The sequence below is a fragment of the Sturnira hondurensis genome, unplaced genomic scaffold, assembly GCF_014824575.4.
Source record: "Sturnira hondurensis isolate 20B ecotype Veracruz unplaced genomic scaffold, ASM1482457v3 Scaffold0021143, whole genome shotgun sequence".
Classification (NCBI taxonomy): Eukaryota; Metazoa; Chordata; class Mammalia; order Chiroptera; family Phyllostomidae; genus Sturnira; species Sturnira hondurensis.
In genome coordinates, this window is record NW_028093774.1 from 9,776,223 (window position 1) to 9,796,385 (window position 20,163).

The following is a 20,163-nucleotide window of genomic DNA, read 5'->3' on the forward strand; positions in this document are numbered from 1 at the left end:
ATATAATTTAGTCAGAACCCTTTGAGGTTTGCTCTAATGATATTAATGCCAGGGAGAAAAGGTGATTAAAGGCTAGAATGGCCAGATAGTCAGCCACCAAGGGAGTAAATTACCAAACTCCATCCAGTGACTCAGAGCTCTTATAGGTGGCCAGAGTGAATATTGATTCCATCCTCTGGCTTTTATTAGCCATCTAACATGCTAATAAGGTGTAATTAGCAGCCCCAGCCTTGGCATCACACCGATGCGCTGGCATTTAAAATGAGGAATTAGGAGGCAGAAGACTTTTTTGCCTACAGCATGATAGGCCTGTGGCCTTGCTTGACCCTTGGTGCCTGGTCACCTAACCCACTCAGTGTTCTAGAACAGTGACAAAGGGAATATTACCATGGGGGCGGGAGGCACACTGATAACGTTTCAAATTGATAATATTTATTAACTGCCCGTGATATGCTGTGGACTGTGTGAGCTCTTCTGGATACTGTGGCAAATACAAATTAAGATGAAGCCCCTCCTTTTTGTCAGTCTTATGGTATAGTGAAGGAGATAAGCATTAATGTTTAAAAAAAAGCACAATTAAATGTAAAATTTCAGCTAAAATGAGGCCTCTCCTTCAGATCAGGAAAATGGTGCTAGGAAAGCAAGTAGTAGGAGAATTAAACCCATCCGAGGAGGTCGGGGAAGGTTCCCTGAGGCAGTGGCACTGAGCTGAGACCCAAAGAGCTAGTTTTATAGAAAGGTAGGGGGAGGGTGCTGTGGCAGAGGTGGACCAGGACATCCCGAGAAAAGCCCAAAAGATATATGAAGCTTGCTGTAGTTAAGGTTGATGCTGAGTTTCTGTAAGAAAATATCCCCAAAGCACAACTCAGAGGATAGCATTTTTTTGTTTTACTTTTCTCTGTCATACCCACGTAAGATGAATAGGCAGCTCTGCTTCTTTTCTCAGAGACCCAGGCTCCTTCCATCTTGTTGCTCGGCCATCCCCCTAGGAACCCGGGGTGTTTTCCTTCACCATGTGGTCAAAGCTGATTTGCCATGACGGCTGTATGAGCATTTCAGCCCAGACAAAGGAGGAAACAGTTCTCTCGTTGGAGAGAACTTAGTCACAGATCCAGGTGCCAGGAGGCTGGGAAACGTGGCCTGCAGATGGCCGTGCGCGCCAACAGAAGTTATCTGGGAGTGGGCACAAGCTCCACTGTGAGGGAGAAGGAAAGAATGGGCACTGGGATTTAGTAGCCTCTGCCACAAAGCAAAACCTCTCGCATGGAACTGTGTCATCATTGAACTAACAAATGTAGATGGATGTCAGCGCTGACCTTGGCTTGCTTGAAAGGACTGCAACAAAAAGGTCATTCTGTAATTCTATAAGCTTCCTGAAAATGTCTTTGTTGCAGTTCCCCATCTGTGTGGATCATGAACGAAGCACTGGGGAAGAAGCTCCCTCTAGGTTTTACCGTCTATGGATAGGTTTTACCATCTATAGGTTTTACCATACATTATCTCATTTGAACCCTATAACGATCTGCTTCACAGATGATGAAACCCTGGGGAGAGGCGGGGAGAAATGAAGATCACGTTAGGTCATGGAACAGGCCTATGATGGATTAGAAATCAGTCCTGCTTCTACATTCCATGCTTTTCACAGGCATACCCTGTGCCTGCTTCTAAAAAGTCTGATTCTAATAGAAAGAATGTGACAACTGATGCGATGTTATTAACAAACATCCCCCCAAGAGATTTAATAATAAAAAGAACGAATGCATAGTGTATTTGCAAAGGAAATGGTTGTGCACTGTATCCAAAGAGTTGCCTGTATCCCCATGTTCACCGCAACATTATTTACAATAGCCAAGGCGTGGAAACCAACTAAGTGCTCACTGATGGATGAATGGGTAAAGACCATGTGGCAAATTATACAATGGAATATTTTACTCAGCCATTAAGGGAGGGAAATTGTGCCATTTGTAACAACATGTATAGATCTTGAGGGAATTAAGCTAAGGGAAGGAAGGCAGCCAGAAAAAGATAAATACTGAATGATCTCACCTATATGTGGAACTGAAAATACTGAACTTATAGAAATAGAGAACAGACTGGTAGTTTTTAGAGGTGGGGATGGTGGTAAGGGAAATGGGTGAAGGGGATCAAAAGGTACAAACTTTCAGCGGTGAGACTGATAAATTCTGAGGATGCACGCAGCACAGTGAGTATAGCTCACACTGCATTGTATGTCTGGAGGTCGCCAAGGGAGCAATGTTAAAAGTTCTCATCGCAAGAAATAAAAGGTAATTGTGTGAGGTGATGGATGTGACCTAAAAATACCCTAGCACGCTGTACCCCTTAGACGAATGCAATGCTCCATGTCAATCACATGTCAATAAAACTGGGGAGGGACGTGAACTAAGGTATGACTTAGCAGAGAACTATGCATATGCAACTGGTTAGACACTTTCTATGTTAGCCCTTAGGAATATGCTGGTGTAAATACCTTGCTTTTTTCTTCCCTTCCTTCCCCTATTCATGACTAAGCCTTCCATGTTATCATGTGAGTGACTAGTGTACAATGGACATTGCATACTGATTTTTCTTCTCTTTTAAAAAAAAAAAAACATTTTCTTGTTGACGCTGTAACAGAGGCTCCTCATTTCCTCCCACATTGCCCTCCTCTACCCAGCTCCCATCCCCTTGTTCCATGGCCTTCACTACCTTGTTGCCTGCGTACCGATTTCTCAAAGAGGGAGACTCAGAATAGGTTACTTCTAATTCACCGAAGGGAGTTTAGCTTTTTTTTTAAAGCTGTTCAGGTGTTCTCAGCCTCACTCATCTCACATTTCCCGATTGCGGACTTTAGGCGTGGTGACAGGCACAGGCCGCAAAGGTGAATGCGGCCCAGACCCTCCCCTCGAGGTGCACTCAGCCCTGGGGCGGAGGCAGGCACACGACTGCGTGTCGCAACAGCGGGACGGCACAACGCAGCAGCCACAGGCACTAAAGACTGCGCGGGGAGCCAGCAGAAAAGGCCTCCCAGGCAGGATGACATCTAGGAGAGCTCTGGAAGGTGAGAAATTCTCAAGTTCTAGTCAGGGCCAAGGAAGGCCCACCCGGCATCTGAACACACAGAGGTGTCATGTGTGTGGACGCCTGATGTCATTGTAGAAGCACAAAATCAAACCACAGAGATACACCTCTACACTTTCAAGTGGTTACCATGGAAGACTGGCGACATCGAATATGAACTGGAAGGTGGGACAGCTGGAGCTTTCTGTCGTTCCTGCTGGGAGTAGACATTGGAGCAACCAGTTGGAAAAATTTGGACAGTACCCCGTAAACCTAAACCTAAGGAAGTTTGATGACCCAGCAGTTCCACTCCTGGGTGTCTGCCAAGCAGAAGTGAGCACGTACACCCACCAAAAGATGTACGATAATGTTCGTGGCAGCTTTATTCACAGGGACCAATAACTGGAAACAACCCAAATGTCCAGCAACAGAAGCTTGAATGAATAAATTGTGGTGCAATCATGGAATAAAATACTACTCAGTAATCAAAAAGAATAAACTACCCACACCAATATACAATGGTGAAAGAAGGAATTAAGACATAAAAGAATATAGGCCATATGATTGTATTCACATCAATGTCAAAACCAAGAAAAAACTAACCCGTGGTGACAGAGGTTAGAATAACAAGTATTCATTCTTTGGAGTGGCTCTCGACAGGGTAAAGGAGCCTTTAGAAATGATGGGGACACTCTCTCTCTATCTGGACGGGACATGTGTGCATGCCTGTGTGAGTGTAGATCCTTATCAAGCTGCACAATTAGTGTTTGTGCACTTCACTTGGAGTTAGTCCTCAATTTAAAAAGACCGCATGGCAGTCTTGGCCACTGTAAATGGACTGGACTGACTAGAACATGTGGTGTTGAGAGTAGTGTGAGAAGAGACTCATTTGTTTAAAAAACATGAGGTGCGGCACTACTATGGGGCCCATAGCAGTCTCCACTCAAGGAATACTGCCCTCAGGGAGACTGCATCTTCATGCAGGAGATACAGTAAGAAAAAAAGACACCATATAATGTAATTTCAGGTCCGACGGAAAAACACTAAAGCAAGGTGAAGGGTAAGAGTGAAAACAGTTGCTGTTTTCATAAAACGAGGTCTGAGAAGGCCTCCCTGACTTTCGGCCCATAACCTGAAAGGGCTGAGGTCTTGAGCCATGTGGACATTGAGGAAAAGAGTACTTTTCGGGTCCAGGGAGTGCAAAGGCCCCGGGGTGAGCTTAGAACGTTGCAGAACCAGAACGGCTGGAGGAGATGAGAGAGAGAGAGAGAAGACAGTAAGGGATGACATGAGAGAAACAGCAGGGCGCTACCTGGAAAGGTTCTCCCACGTTAATGTAAGGTAAGGACCTGGGACTTCACTCTGCAAGCACGGGGCACCGTGTGGGCGTGTGGTGTGCAGGGCAGGGCTCCGAGCAAGGGAGTGCCGTGATCCAATTTAGGATCTTCGCAGCCCGTGGCAGCAGGATGACGTGTTAGTGCGTGACTGGGACAGTCAGGAGGGGTGTGGTCATAAAAGACGTTGTAGGGAACCAGCTGAAACCAGGATGTGACTTGGCTCGGATTCAGAAAGGTCAAGTTGGTGACCTTGAGGAAGAAGTGGTGTGGGACCAGACTGTTGTCAAGGAAGTCAGGTGGGTGGACATTAGAATACTTAGAAATCTTCCTCAGGATCAACATTCTTAGCAGCTGAACGTAGTGTANACATGAGAGAAACAGCAGGGCGCTACCCGGAAAGGTTCTCCCACGTTAATGTAAGGTAAGGACCTGGGACTTCACTCTGCAAGCACGGGGCACCGTGTGGGCGTGTGGTGTGCAGGGCAGGCTCCGAGCAAGGGAGTGCCGTGATCCAATTTAGGATCTTCGCAGCCCGTGGCAGCAGGATGACGTGTTAGTGCATGACTGGGACAGTCAGGAGGGGTGTGGTCATAAAAGACGTTGTAGGGAACCAGCTGAAACCAGGATGTGACTTGGCTCGGATTCAGAAAGGTCAAGTTGGTGACCTTGAGGAAGAAGTGGTGTGGGACCAGACTGTTGTCAAGGAAGTCAGGTGGGTGGACATTAGAATACTTAGAAATCTTCCTCAGGATCAACATTCTTAGCAGCTGAACGTAGTGTATTCTAGATGGCAGGAATGCAGGGTAGTTGGAAGTTCTGGTTAACAGAGTGTCCAGGGCCAGAGAGCTTTCTCCACAGAATCTCATGACTGACGGACAGCACCCTCCTCAGTTTTTGCCCTGAATAGACTTGTTTCCCTTTTCTTTTTAAGATTTTATTTATTTATTTTTAGACGGAAGGAAAGGGTGAGAGAAACAGAGGTAGAGAAACATCAATGTGTGGTTGCCTCTCCTGCATCCCCTACTGGGGATCTGGCCCACGACCCAGGCATGTGCCCTCACTAGGAATCGAGCCAGCCACCCTTTGGTTTGCAGGCCGCTGCTCAGTCCACTGAGCCACACAAGCCAGGGTTGTTTCCCTTTTCTTTAAACAAAATGGCAGCCTGGGCACAGCACAGCTGAACTGTGAGGGTTTGTGTGCTATTTTCGGTTTAGCTCGGTTTCCCAGTTCATCACCTTGTGTTGCCAAGAGGAGCTAGTTCATGGGCACATAAACGAAGCCCAGCTGTGAGAGAGGCTAGGAAAGAAGGGTCATTATCATAGCATCTCATTTGAATGTCATTTTAGCATGTCCAAACAACTGAGGAAATCTGAGAGATTAAATTCACTGGGAGGCAAGTGGGACTTTCTTACAAAGCGAATCTGTGTTCTGCCACAATTGCTTGCTGGAACCATCCCAGAGGACTGGGGGCACAGGGCCATTTTCAAACACCATAGTTACAGAGGAGACCCCTTTAGGGTTTAAGCTCCAGAGTATGGTGTTATCATTTAAAGGAATGTAGTAGAAATCCTTCCATGTTTTATTTGGGAATGGGGAATAGATTTTAAATATTGAACAACTGTAAGTGAATGAGAGTATTGCTGGTCACATTCCAAAGCTGTAGAAATAGTAAGAAAATCAACCCCTTTCCTCTGAGAAAGGGGGTGCAGTGGGATGTTTATAAGAAAACAAGGAACTCCAAGCTGGACGGGTCTAGGTTCAAATCCGAGCCCCACCACTGATGAGCCAAATGTCATGTGGAAACTTTTTAAACCTGAGTATAGTTTTCTTTCTGTAAAATAGGGATGAAATGATTATCTTTCAGAGTTGATGGAAATATTAAACTAAAAAGTGCACATAAGGCATTGGATACTTAAGTGGTCAACAAAGGAAAGATATTTAAATAATATGTGGCCATCCACATAATGCTGTCATATATGACTCAATAATAATTTAAAAAGCATATTGGAAACACCAAGTGAACTGGTCATTTTGCATATTTGGTGTGGTGCTCCAAGGGCTCCCTATCCCAGGACCTCCCCACCCTGTGTTGGACTTTACACCAGCCCAGGGAACATTCCTAGGCACTGCCACATCCCCAAAAGATTCCAAAGAAATAATGAGTTCCCGTGAGCTGTGGCTGGCATTTCAAGAAAAGGCCAACCAAGAGTTTTCTCCGTATAGACCTGCACAGACATGGAAAAGGTCAAGTGCTGTTGCCTTTGTCTGGAATTAAGTTTGCCCAGGTGTTAGCTCATGTTGAGCAAGAGCTCAGATTCTTTGCCCTATATGTCTTGATGGTTAAAATTAAGCAAAATGAGTTATACATTTTACTCAGATTGTCTTAGTACATTCTGGTGACTATAACAAAATACCATAAACTGGATGGCTTATAAAAAACAAACACTTATTTCTCACAGTTCCGGAGACTGGAAGTTCAAGATCATGGTGCTGGCAGAGTCCGGGTCTGCTGAGGGCTCTCCTCCTAGACAGCTATCTTTTCTTTGAACTCACAGGCCAGGATCCCTCCTCCTCTTGACTGCACACCAGAATCCTCTTTCTTCTCTGCCCCCCTCTTCTTCCAGCCCTGTGTCAGGTCTTGCCTTTCTGAGCCAAGCCATCTAATCAACATCTGGTGTAGCTACAGCACTGTGTGTGTTTTCCCTGCACCAAACATAGATGAACAGCAATGAATACAATTTATTCTCACTTTATTATATGTAATATAAATATCTTTGAGGAATCTCATCGAGAAAAGGAATCCTGCTAACAGAAATACAGGAAGCATTCATTCATCGAGATCAGTGCTTCTAGAAGAGCGGCCCCTAGACCAGGTGCCAGGGGGTCACCTGGGAACTTGTTAGAAATGCATGGGCCCCACTGCAGGGGACCGGTTTGTCTTGGCCTGGCAAATGTGACTCAGCTCTGTATGGAAAACCTACAAATGCAAAGTGGTGGGCAGGAGCCAGACCTTCAAACTGAGTTTTCTGGTGGGAGTCAGGCCTAGAAAATGCAGACAGACTGTTGTGGCTTGCTCTTGCTAAAACTCCCTCACACTGGTCTAAAGCAACAAATGTATATTATTTATCCTCAAGGTAACTTCCAAAGCCTGTGTGAGCTCTCCCAAGGACAGAGCTAATCAGCTCATTGCCATTCCCCTCTGCATGTTATTTTTATTTCCTTGATTGTACCTATAATATAGACAATAATGTTCTATGTGATAGATAATAAGTCTTTCTTTGATGTAAGACCCAAGGGGGGAAAAAGCCTGTCTAGGCAAGGGTTGGGGCGCTCCCCTCTTGAGGGAGTGGCCGAGGTACCCTCCTTGACAATCATGCTCTCCCCTTGAGAGAGTAGTTGTGCCTGTTCCCTTTTCCCACACAGGATTGTTGTCGCCTGTGCATTGATTCTCGTCGTCAGCCACAACAGGCGGACTCTGCTGGACAGGGTCTGCAACACCCCACGCCAGTCCCCCAGAAGCAGATACTCAGAGGGCAGGACCCAGCAAGTTATGGTTTAGCAAGCCCTCCGGGTCACTCTCATGCACACTGGTGTTCGAGGAGCACGGATCTGGGAGAAGGACTTCAGCTGTAACTCCATGGCGGTTCCACACCAAGTGCCCATAAGGACCAGGCAGTCATATAAAAGGAACGAGGCAGAAGGGCATGTGATGGAGAACGTGAGGAACCTATGGCTGATTTCGCCGCATGAAAAGGAAGATTCAGGATGGTCCGTTTTTCTGTTTTTTAGAGAAAACAGAAATTTGAATTTTTTTAGGTGCAATCTCCAGATGTTTAACCGTGAGCAGCCAAGTGGGTTTGTCCCTGTAGGTTGTTTCAAAAGCTTGCAGACACTGCCTGCATCCTTGCCCTACTTAAAAGGAAAATCACCGGTTTCCAAACCAGGCTCTGGGTCTGCTGTGCTCAGTTCAACCTTTAAAGCACAATTAGGAATGGAGAAGGAAAAAGAAATGGAGGCTCTCGCTTAACATGGAGTTCGTGCCAAACATTAAAATGGCTTTTTAAGTTAATGCAGGGCTAGAGAACCTATCAAAAGGCAGAGAAATGGCAGTTGAACTAATATGAGATATTGTTTCCGGGCAGCCTTTTTATTCCTGTCTGTATTTTCTCAGAGAGTCACCAGGGAATCCATTTCTCTCCCTGCATCATGTTTAAAGCTGGGCCTATAGAATGTATGCAGTGCTCTGCCGTTGCCAAGGTAACCATTATCTTCTCTTAATTCCATTTCCAAAAATAAAGTGCCCTTTCTCAAAGTATCTATTTCCGTTTTTTATTTAAATCTCACTTTCTGCACAGGCTTCGCCTCCCTTTGACCTGAACATCGCTTCTGTTTTGCTCAAGAAGAGACAGTGATGCCCCACATCCAGGACCTGCCAGGCACCTGCATGTGTTAAATTAGAAGGACTAATGAGAGCACCAGACACAGGGGGCTATGGAACAACCCCAGCGATTTCATAGAAGGGGGTCACAGTCACATTCCTATGGCACAGATGCCACTGGGAGCAGGGTTTCTCTAGCCCATTATTTCATTCCAAAGAACTGTATTTCTACTACATAAAAGAATAGTCAGACAGGCAAAGAGATGGACTGAGGGCCCATAGCCCAGTGCTCTGAGGAGGGATGGAGCCTTGGGCCCTCACTCCTTTGATCCCTATTAACTAGACAATCCCCTTGCACCCTATTCCTTGTCCTTGTTGCAGGCTTTCCTTGGCTTGCAGAGAGATCTTGATGATCCACTTCTGAAGCGTTCAAGGAGGTGGAGAGAAGGGAGGAGTTGGGCATCAGCCCAGGCTCTGCAGCCTTTGTACATCAAAGACCGGGCCTTGATCAAGACATCCACTAAAAGTGATTGCCTGGGAGTTCTGAACCGAAAGGCAATCTCTCTGTAACCTGTCCCTTCTGGGGCCATCTGCCATGCTGAGATGCCACGCAGACGCTATAAAGATTAGTTAGGTCTTGTCAGGATAGAAGATGAAAAAACCTGCCCAAGATGAAATAAGTCTAATAGGTGTGGTCCTTGCCTTCTAAGTTAATAAATGGCTATGGAGTATAGAGCCTGTACCCAAAGCAGGCCATGCTCATGCGTCCAAGCAAATGACTTTCCTAAAGTCACAGAGGTTCCCCTGGCTCTCAGGAGAATGTGTGCTCGGAGTTGCCTCCGCGTGTGGGCAAGACATCCACACTCCTGCCCCTCCACCCCTACCAGGTCCAGCCTGCTCCTTGACAATCATGCTCCTCTGTTGAGTCTGTGATGATGGAAAAAGCGTTTTGCTTTCTGCCAAGCTAAATGGCCAAGGCAAGAATGGGAAGCGAGACTTTGGCTCATTACACCATAAGGAGCTTGTGTTTCGGACACAGTGTGTGTCTGATGGTTTGTTTGTTTTTTAAGTTTGACCATTATAGATAATACGTGATTAGGTGAAATCATTCTTTTCTTTCTCTTCCTCTTGCAATTTCCAGGGTTAGTTCTGCCCAACATCGTAGAGAGCCAACATCATAATCTGCAATAATGTTGTTCACTTGGGTGGTGGCCCTTTGGCAGAGCTCATCTGGAGCCTGAGCTCTGTCGTATCTTTATTGGGAAGATGTCACCTGCTCTGACCCCAGCTGGGTACCATGGCTGGTGGCCAGGCTGAAAGTGATGATCAAGAATTGGTCTTCTGCGGTTGAAAGAAGGTGAAGGCATTAGTCAAACCACATAGATGCATGCATGGCCCATGGATATGGACAACGGTGTGAGGATTGTGAGAATAGAGGCAGACTCTGTAAGGGGGGCAAAGAGAAAAATTGGGGCAACTGTGATAGTATAAGCAATAAAATATTTCAAAAGAAACATAACACAGATTAAACTGTTTTTAAAATCTTTAAAAAGAGAATTGGTCTTCTGGACTACACTGCAGCCATGAAGCCCAGGCCAGCAGCTGGGGTCCCGGATTATGTCTTCAGACAGACATGCTGTTCACAGCAGAGAGGACTGAGCGGAGGTGACAGGCAAGGGACGGGCCACTAGGAAAACAAGTCCAGGGGTGGGGACTGCACTGGTGGAGGGGAGGGCACCAGCACAAAGAGAAGGGAGGTGCCTTGCTCTGACCACTTCCTCTTGAGTCTCATGGTCTGGTCCCTGGAGGTTCAATCACACACCTTTCTCTAAGGCCTCATAGGTTTAATAATTTTAATAATGTCAACACTTGACCCAAAAGTATGGAAAGCAAGGACTCAAACAGATATTTATACACCCATGTTCATAGCAGCATTGGTTGCAATTGTCAATAGGTAAGGCAACCCAGGTGCCCACTGACAGAGGAACGGATGAACAAAATGTAATATATGCATACACTGAACTGTTATTCAACCTTGTGGAGGAAGGAAATTCTAATACACGCTACAACATGGATGAACCTTGAAGACACTACGCTAGGTGAAATAAGCCAGTCATGAAAAGACAAGTATTGTATGATTCCACTTATATGAGTCGCTTAGAGTAGTCAAAATCACAAAAGACAGGGAATAGAATGGTGGGTGCCAGGGGCTGGGGGGAGTGGAGCGCGGAGAGTCATTATTTAACGGGTGCAGAGTTTCCATTTGCAAGATAACAGAGGTCTGGCTGTGGGTTCCACAGCAATCTGAATGCACATAAGTACTGAATTGTACACTTAGAAATGGTTAAGAGGGTAAGTTTACTTTAGATGTATTTTACTACGATAAAAACAAACACAGAGAAGAAAACAGAAGCACATGTTAAACGATTCCCTGTTCCTTCCCCAGCTACTTCACGGACACGAATTGACGCCGCAGCTGCTACCGGTGAACACAGTGACCCTGGGAAGCTCAGAAAGACTTCTAAACTTAATTCCTTTCATGGGCGATGGGGAGTCATAATGGTGACTCCAGAGGATCACGTAAAACAGGTTTTGTGAATTAAAATGGGCAACATGTAAGGCATGATAAGGATCATAAAGCCATTACTCCGCACATGACACCTAGGATAAAATGTAGCATCTATTAAGGATTCTAATGTAGGGGATGAATGAATGAGTGAAGAAATGTATCCTAGCCAACAACTGACCCACTTTGTGGAGACAGAACAGTGAGTCAGGGCAACTGGCCTTCAGGCCCCACCCCCGATTTGGGTACGTCCTTCCCCTGTAAGCCCTCAGTGCTGCCATTTGCCCCTCCCCCCAAACAGGTGCAGTTTTACACTCCGATGTTGATTCACAGATGCCTTGCAGAGGTAGCTGCACTTTCATAAAGAACAGCGGGGAGAACAGAGCCCTCACCCAAAATAATACACATCAGTGATGGAAGTCAAGGCATTAGCAATAGGACAACACAGAAGGTGACCTGGGCTGGTGACATAAGGGAGGGAGGGTGACTTCTTAGCCATCTTTCAGTCTCACACGCAGGTCAGTGTCAGGTCTACCAAGGTCTGCCAATGGGAAGTTGGTGGAAAAAAAGACAAGGTTCTCATCTTTATAGTCATGCCGCCACCTGGGTGACAGGCAGCACCGCTCAGTGTTAAAAACAAGGACACAGGAACCTAGTTACCTGGGTTTGAATCCCACCTCTGCCACTTAGTGCTGTGAGGCCTTACACTTACCGTTTTAACCCCTCTGTGCTTAAGTTTCTTCAACTTGAAAATGAAGGGGATGATCGTCGCCCCCGCCTCATGGGTCTGTTGTGGGGATTAAATGAGTGTTGATTCATAAAGTGGGCACTCAGAGAGTGCTTGGCACATAGAAAGCAGTCTGTAAATATTTGTTCAGTAAAGCCCAGAAAAAAACGTCAACCCCAAATCTGTTCCCTGGCTTCTCCATTTGATCTTCTCCTCCCTGTTTCTTCTATCATCCTGATTTCCTGAGGGGCAAGTGTACTTTCTCCCCACCCATCCCTCGACCACAAGCAAAAGGCTTTTAGGCAAGGTTCCTGGGTGCTAATAAAGCTGACTTTCAGACCTCATTTTCCAGTTAGTTGCCTAATTTACAGGCCCTGTCAATTTGCATTGCCTAGAAATAATGGAATACCACTTCAAAGCTACGTGGAACCGTGCCCCGCAGCCCAGAGCTCTGAATCCTCCAAAGTGAGTTGGAACAACTGTGAATTATTCCACAGCATGAAACTTCTCCCTGGCCGATTCTCTGATGCTCACTGGACAAGGACACTTTTGGAGGTAACTAAAAACAGATGACCCAAAATGCTCCAGTTTCTACCCACAGATAAAAGCTGAGTGAAACTGTTTCATCATAATGAATCGGGTTATTCTGTTGTTGGGGCTGCTCCTGTTCATTATTTTTTTCTCCCACCTCTTTCTTAGTTTTACAGATCCCTGTGTGAGTTTTAGATAAAATGTAATGCATAAATGCAACCTGCACTCGTATTTTTTAAAAGAACATCACAAGCCACTAGAAGCCCCATCATGACCCCCTATAGTCACCACTCCCCCACCTCCTAACCCGAACCTTACTTCTGGGTTTGACTGTTTTTAATATTTCATGGGAGTGGAACCTTACGGAACGTAATGTTCTGAGTCTGTTTTCGTTGGACAGACTCCATTTGCGAGTTTCACCCATTTGACTGTTGTGTGAAACTGTAGTTTGCTCATTCTCACTGCTGTGTAGTATTCCACTGTGTGATTATAACGTCATTGATTTGTGCATCCCGTCAGGTGGACATTTGTACAGTTTCCAGCTTGGGGCTGTTGTGAACAATGTGGTGAGGAGCTTTCTGATCTTCTGGCGAATGTGTATAATGTTATGTTGTGTTGTACCGCTGTTTCCCCTCCCTTCTTTTCTCACAAGTCTCTCGCCCCTTGGCACAGTGAGGTGGGGCAACCCAGAGTGGGTGGAAGGCATGAAAGGGAAGGAAAGGGAACCCTAACTGCCTGGCTTTAGCCCCCACTTCCCTTTCCCCCCCAACCACTGTCCTCCAACCCCCCTCTCCTACCTGGGCTCTGCCGTGCCCCAGCTGGTGACTACCTTCCTGGGGATATGCCTGCCTGTGACATCTCCTAGGAGCTCAGGCTCCTGCGCTGAAATGCTGCCACACCCTCCTTCACCCACCTGCAGGGCAGAGTCCCTGGTACCTCGGGGGAGCCCCCCGAATGAGGACTGCTAACCTCCACTGACAGCCCTGGCTGTCCCAGTTTTCTTCAGCTGCCACTACTCACCTGCTCTGCCAAACTTCCTTCTGTCCCTCTGAGCGATGTCTTCTGGGCTTCTGTCACCCCCCCGCCCCCGACACTTGTCTGAACCACTTTCAGTAGTTACCAGTGTGGGACTCGAGGGCGGGAAACCTAGATTTGAACTTTGGTTCCGTGTGCTAGCTGTGTGATTGACAAGTGACTTCATCTCTCTGCATCTCAGTTTCCTCATCTGTAGTAAAACTAGTACTAGGCCCTGAACCCATAATAGATTCTGAGTTAAATGAGACAGTGCACTTATTATTCTGGTGTCATTGGCACGTGTGCTCTGTATTATGTGGGCCACTTTTTTGCCTTCTAAAGAGAAGTGGCTTTGTTAGGTTTTTTAAAAAAATTCTACTAAGTCAACCAGTTCTTATAAAAAAATTACTTTGAAGAATGCTACCTTGAAGAAATCACAAAAGCCTGATTCCTTTGCCATTTTTTTAAATACAGGATAAAGATAGAGGGGTTTGGAACTCTGTACTGCTATGTTATAAAAGAGGTAGGATAATAATTCCTGTGTACATATGTCTACTTCATTTTAGAAAAATCAAAGACATATACAGAGAAAGGCTTCAAAGAAAGATATCTAAAGGAGACAGTATTTCCTTCTGGATGTTGGTATTCTGGGTGTTTTAAGGCATCTCGTGTTTTTCTGTAGACTCTGATCTACAATATATAGAAACACACATATGTGTGTGTGTATGCAGACACTTTTGTGTACATACCATTATAATCAGAATTTTTATTTTTAAAGTATATTTTATTCATTATGCTATTGCAGTTGTCCCATTTTTTTCTCACCTTTATTCCCCTCTGCCCTGCACCCCCCTCCCACCTTAATTCATGGCCATGGGTCTACTTATAAGTTCTTTGGCTTTTCCATTTCCTGTACTATTCTTAACCTCCCCCCATCTAATTTGTACCTACCATTTATGCTTCTTATTCTTTGTACCTTCCCCCCACTCTCCTTCCTCCCCCTCCCCACCAATAACCCTCAATGTGATCTCTGTTTCTGTGATTCTGTTTCTGTTGTAGTTGTTTGTTTAGTTTGTTTTTGGTTTTTTTGTTTTGTTTTTTGGTTTGGTTGTTGATAGTTGTGACTTTGTTGTCATTTTACTGTTCATATTCTTGATCTTCTTCTTTTTCTTAGATAAGTGCCTTTAAAATTTCATATAATAAGGGCTTGGTGATGATGAACTCCTTGACCTTATCTGGGAAGCGCTTTATCTGCCCTTCCATTCTAGATGATAGCTTTGCTAGATAGAGTAATCTTGGATGTAGGTCTTTGCCTTTCATGACTTTGAATACTTCTTTCCAGCCCCTTCTTGTCTATAAGGTTTCTTTTGAGAAATCGGCTGATAGTCTTATGGGAACTCCTTTCTAGGTAACTTTCTCCTTTCCTCTTGTTGCTTTTAAGATTCTCTCCTTATCTTTAATCTTGGGTAATGTAATTATGATGTGCTTTGGTGTGTGGTTCCTTGGTCCAACTTCTTTGGGACTCTCTGAGCTTCCTGGACTTCTTAAAAGTCTATTTCCTTTGTCAGATTAAAGAAGTTCTCCTTCGTTATTTTTTCAAATAAGTTTTTGATTTGTTGTTCTTCCTCTTCTCCTTCTGGTACCCCTATAATTCAGATGTTGGAATGTTTAAAGCTGTCCTGGAGGTTCTTAAGCCTCTCCTCATTTTTTTGAATTCTTGTTTCTTCCTTCTGTTCTGATTGAATGTTTATTTCTTCCTTCTGGTCCAAATCATTGATTTGAGTCCTGGTTTCCTTCCCTTCACTGTTGGTTCCCTGTATATTTTTCTTTATTTCACTTTGCATAGCCTTCACTTCTTCCTCTATTTTGCGACCATACTCACCCATTTCTGTGGGCAGTTACAGATGACCAGTTTTGAACTCTGCATCTGAGTTAGGTTGGCTATCTCTTCATCACTTAGTTCTGTTTCAGGGGTTTTGATCTGTTCTTTCATTTGGACCATATTTCTTTGTCTCTGCACAACATCCCTTATGTTGTAAGGGATGGAGCCTTAGGTAATCACCAGGGCAGGGCAACCCACATCATTGCATTGTGGTGCTGTGTGTGGTGGAGGGATCCAAGAGGGAACAATGCCACTTGCTTGGCTATCAGCTGGCTTTCAGTCACTTCCTCCACTACCCAGAAGCAAATTGGGCCCTTCTGGTGATGATTCGTGGGTAGGTTTGTAGATGTTCTAGGACCCTGTGGATCTTCCCAGTGAACTCTCCTGCAAGGTTGATACTTTCTCCCGTCGCCTCAACCCCCACAGGTTTTTTTCAGTCAGAGGTTTTGAGGCTTCATTTCCCCACACTGGAACCCAGGGTGTGTGATCTGTCTCACTCCCCAGGTGTTCCTCCCAGTTTATCAACATGCAGATGTGGGCCTGCCGGCTCCACCAGCTGCCACCTGGCCATGAGTCCTCTCGGTCCAGCTGCCAGTCTGGATGAATGTTTCTTCTTCAACTCCTTGGTTGTCAGACTTCCATACAGTTTGATTTTCTGGTCGTTATGGTTATTTTTTTGTTTTTAAATTTGTTGTTGTCCTTCCTTTTGTTGTGTGAGGAGGCAAAGTTTATCTACCTGTGCTTCCATCATGGCTGGAAGTCCTTATACTCAGAATTTTAAAATAAGCCTATATTGGGCAAAGGAAAAGAATTCAATTTCATAGGCTGGTTATCTCAGGAAATGATTTAATGTTAGCTTTCTGGGTTTCATTCACGTTTTTCTGTGCAAAATCCCCACAGGTTGTTGCCACGCGATGGGGGCAAAGAGGAATGTGGTCCACACCCAGGTGACCAACTTTAGCGCTTCCTGCTACTTGCACCATGTTGACAGTAGGGGCACAAATGTACCAAGGCCAGCCTGAGAAGGTCGTGGTGGCCAGGGGCACAAACCCCTCAGAGATACCAGCCTGGGTTATCCTACCAGCTAAGCCACCAAGGGCAGCAGAGGTGGTGGCTGAGGATGAAGAAAACTGGGATGGATGGAGGGGCAGACAATGAACATCTGTGTGATTCTCAGACCAGCTACAGCAGCAAGAGCTCTAGTTTGTCTCGCTAACCTTCTTCTACCATGTTTCACCCTGGAAAGTGGCCCACTGGACTATGATGGTCACTGTGATGCATCACCTAGGTCCCCTTTTAGGAAGTCAGGGTTCATGACTACCTTCAGCTGTCAGCCCTTTGGGGCAGAGAAGTGACAGAACCAAATGTGTGACTTAGAAAGATTTCTCTGATAGCTGTTGAAAGAAGTGATCTAGCCCTGGTCAGCTTGGCTCAGTTGGTTGGACATCATCCCACAAAGCAAAAGGTTGTTAGTCCAATCCCCAGTCAGGACGTGTGCCAGAGTTACAGGTATGACCCTGGTTGGGACACACACAAGAGGCAACTGATCGATGTTTCTCTCTCACACCAATGTTTCTCTCCCTCTCTTTTTCCTCCCTTCCCTTCTCTCTAAATAAATAAATAATAATAAAATGTTTACAAAGGAATGATCTAGGCCCACCCACATTCACATGAAGAGGCATATCAAACAAATCTTGACTATAAAAATCAAGGTGTAGAGACATATAAAAAGAATGGAACCATTTATGCAAACCTCAGAACACATACCAAACATAACCAGGTATTGTTTGTGCATACATATATATCAAGATATAAAAGAGGAACACAATAGATACGCTTGTGTTCATTTTGTAAACCTTCACATACATGCAGATATTTTGAATTAGTCAACTTTTGCTGTGTAACAATAACCCTGGTATCTTAGTGGATTACAATAACAAATATTTAAATTTTACTCACATCACGTGAGGGCTGCGGGTTGGTCATGAGGGCTGCGGGTTGGCTCAGCTTTGCCAGGTTCTGTCTGACTATAGTGGGTTTATGTCCTGCCTCCAGGGAGAACAGAATGAGGGGACAACAAATTATGGTGACCAAATAATAAAATCTACCGTGCACACCAAACTCATGATGGTGATTACCTCTGGTGGAGCAGGAAGGGGAATGAGGAGAGGAATTAGTGAATAAAAAGGATGTTATCTAGTATTGTGGTATAATTTTATAAAAGACAATGCAAATATGACAATTCTGGATGATGGAAATATAGGTGATTGCTTAATTATCCTTGGTACTTAGCTTTCTGTTTTTGCAGCAATGATCAGTTGATAAGAGATGAGATTAAAGATGGAGCTGGAAGGGAGTAGTTAGGAGACAGGATTACAGGTGAAAGGATAAAGACCTGAACTATGATGCTAAGAATAGAAATGACATAATGGACTTATTCAAAAGCTAGAGTTGCCCAGACTTGATGATCAATTCAACGTGAAGGGCGAGAGGGAGAGGTGAGTGAAGAATACCGAGACAGATAAACCCATAATAACTGCAGGGCTCCCAGGTCCGGTGCCTGCGTGAAGGAGCAAGCATTCTCCCTGCCAGAGGATGGAGGCGGAGCCAGTCACACAGTGGGTGGGCCAACAGGAGGCGATACCTGTTATTTCAAGCCTTGATTGATAACTCTGAGTCCTATCATTATTTCACTTTTTTCCTGTTGACTTATCTGTTCTTTCGCTTGTTCTTTCTCACGACTGGCTTGCAAACCAGAAGGACATACACACAGCTTTAGCTGTTTCTGTTGCAACGAAGCCTTTCACTCAAGGCCTTGGGTTCTACAAAGGAGTCACGTAAGTTGACTAGATAATAGGTTGCTCTGAACACAAAAGTGACCCCAGCGAAAACTCAGTGACTGCCCAGCACACGCTTATTGCAGACTTCTCTTTTTAACTGACTTTTCTTTCTCTAAATCTTTTTACATTGTTTTTATTGTATTTTTCCATGACCATTTATGCCCCCATATCCTCTTCCACTTCCACCCATCCCCCTCCTCCCTGTTGCAGATTTAACGTTGCTTGGAAGGTTCATTTACATTCATTAAACACATGTATGTATGTCTTTGACACGAACCTGGAGCTTTCTACACAGAGACTCCTCCATGGTAGGATGCTAGACAGCAAACGAGCCCTGTCATTTAGAGTCCCAGTCCCTGTGTTTGCTTGGTTTGGGATTCACAGTTGAAGCCGCTACCCATTCCTCCCTGTCATTTTACCTCACCTCCAGCCTTTCTTCCACACTCCTGGGATTTCCCAAAGGACGTTGTTAACCAAGCCAGTCAACATTGAATCTCCAAATTGTTTTTAAAAAAACCTCCAAATGTTCACATGGTAGAATAAGAAGCAAAAGAAAACAGGTAACCGCAGCTTGCTTTGTGTAGAGAAACAGATCCTGAGCAACCAAAGGACCACTGTTTCTGCATAAAAGCCAACCTGGCATCCCATCTGGCCATGTCTCACTCCTTCGTCACTCAGCTGTGCGTCAGGAAGAGACTGCACGCCAATAGCTAATTCCCTACCTGCCCCTACAATCCCACTCCAACCCACAACCCGTGCCCACTATCACATCTTTGGTTCATCTTTCCAGAAGTGAAGTGTTGTAATCTTATTACACTTAAAAGCTGTGCCGGAAGAAAGGCTGGTGCTGAGATTACCTGGAACGAGCCTCTGCCTTCCATCCCAATGGTCCAAACAGAGAATATCACAGAAGTGCTGGGCTTGGAGACCCAGTGTCTCTGTTCCATTTTCTAGTTGTGAGCAAATCACGAAACATTTCAGAGGCTCAATAACCCCACCTATAACTCAGAAGAGTAATAAACACAATGTCAATATTTTATGAAGACCAAGTGAAATAAAGTAGGTGAAAGTGCTAATGTATGTTAAGAGCAGAGCTTCTTAGATGTTGACATGGGAATCGCCAAAACACGGGAACAAAACACAGATTCTGATTCTGCGGGTCAGGGGCGGAGCCCGAGATTCTGAATTTCTCCCAGGCTCCCGGGTCCTGCCAAGCTGTTGCTTCATAGACCACAACTCGAGTGACACGCTGTTTGCTGTGCTGTCCATGATGACAGCCATGAGCCACATATGGCCATGTAGAAGGGAATTAATTGAAACGGAATGTAATTTAAAATCCAGTTAGTCACAGTAGCCACACTTCATGTGCCCCATAGCCGCGCATGGCCAGTGACTGCGGTACTGAATGGGGCATTTATAGACCGGCTCCACTGTTGCAGGAAGTTCTCTCGGACCATGCTGTGTCACAGAGGCCAGAAAGCCACCAGCAACACTCAGGCCGGTGTACTGAACACCTTCCACGAGCCAGACAATTTTCTAGGCAGTCATGATACAGCAGTGAACAAAACCGACAAAATTCTCGCTCTCGTGGAGCTTACCTTCTAGTAAGTATTGATTTGAAAAAATAAGAGATCATTATTAGTTGGACACGGACATGGCTGCCCCCTGTAAGCAGACCCCAACTCCACCGTGTGACAGTCTCACAGGTCTTTGTGTCCCCCTGAAGCACAGCCATCCTGGGAACTCAGAGGTTCTGGGTAGAGAGAGCAGCCGCTGAGCAAGCTTCTCCTCGGCACTATTTTCTTGTTCTTTTAGAAAAGAAATATGTCAG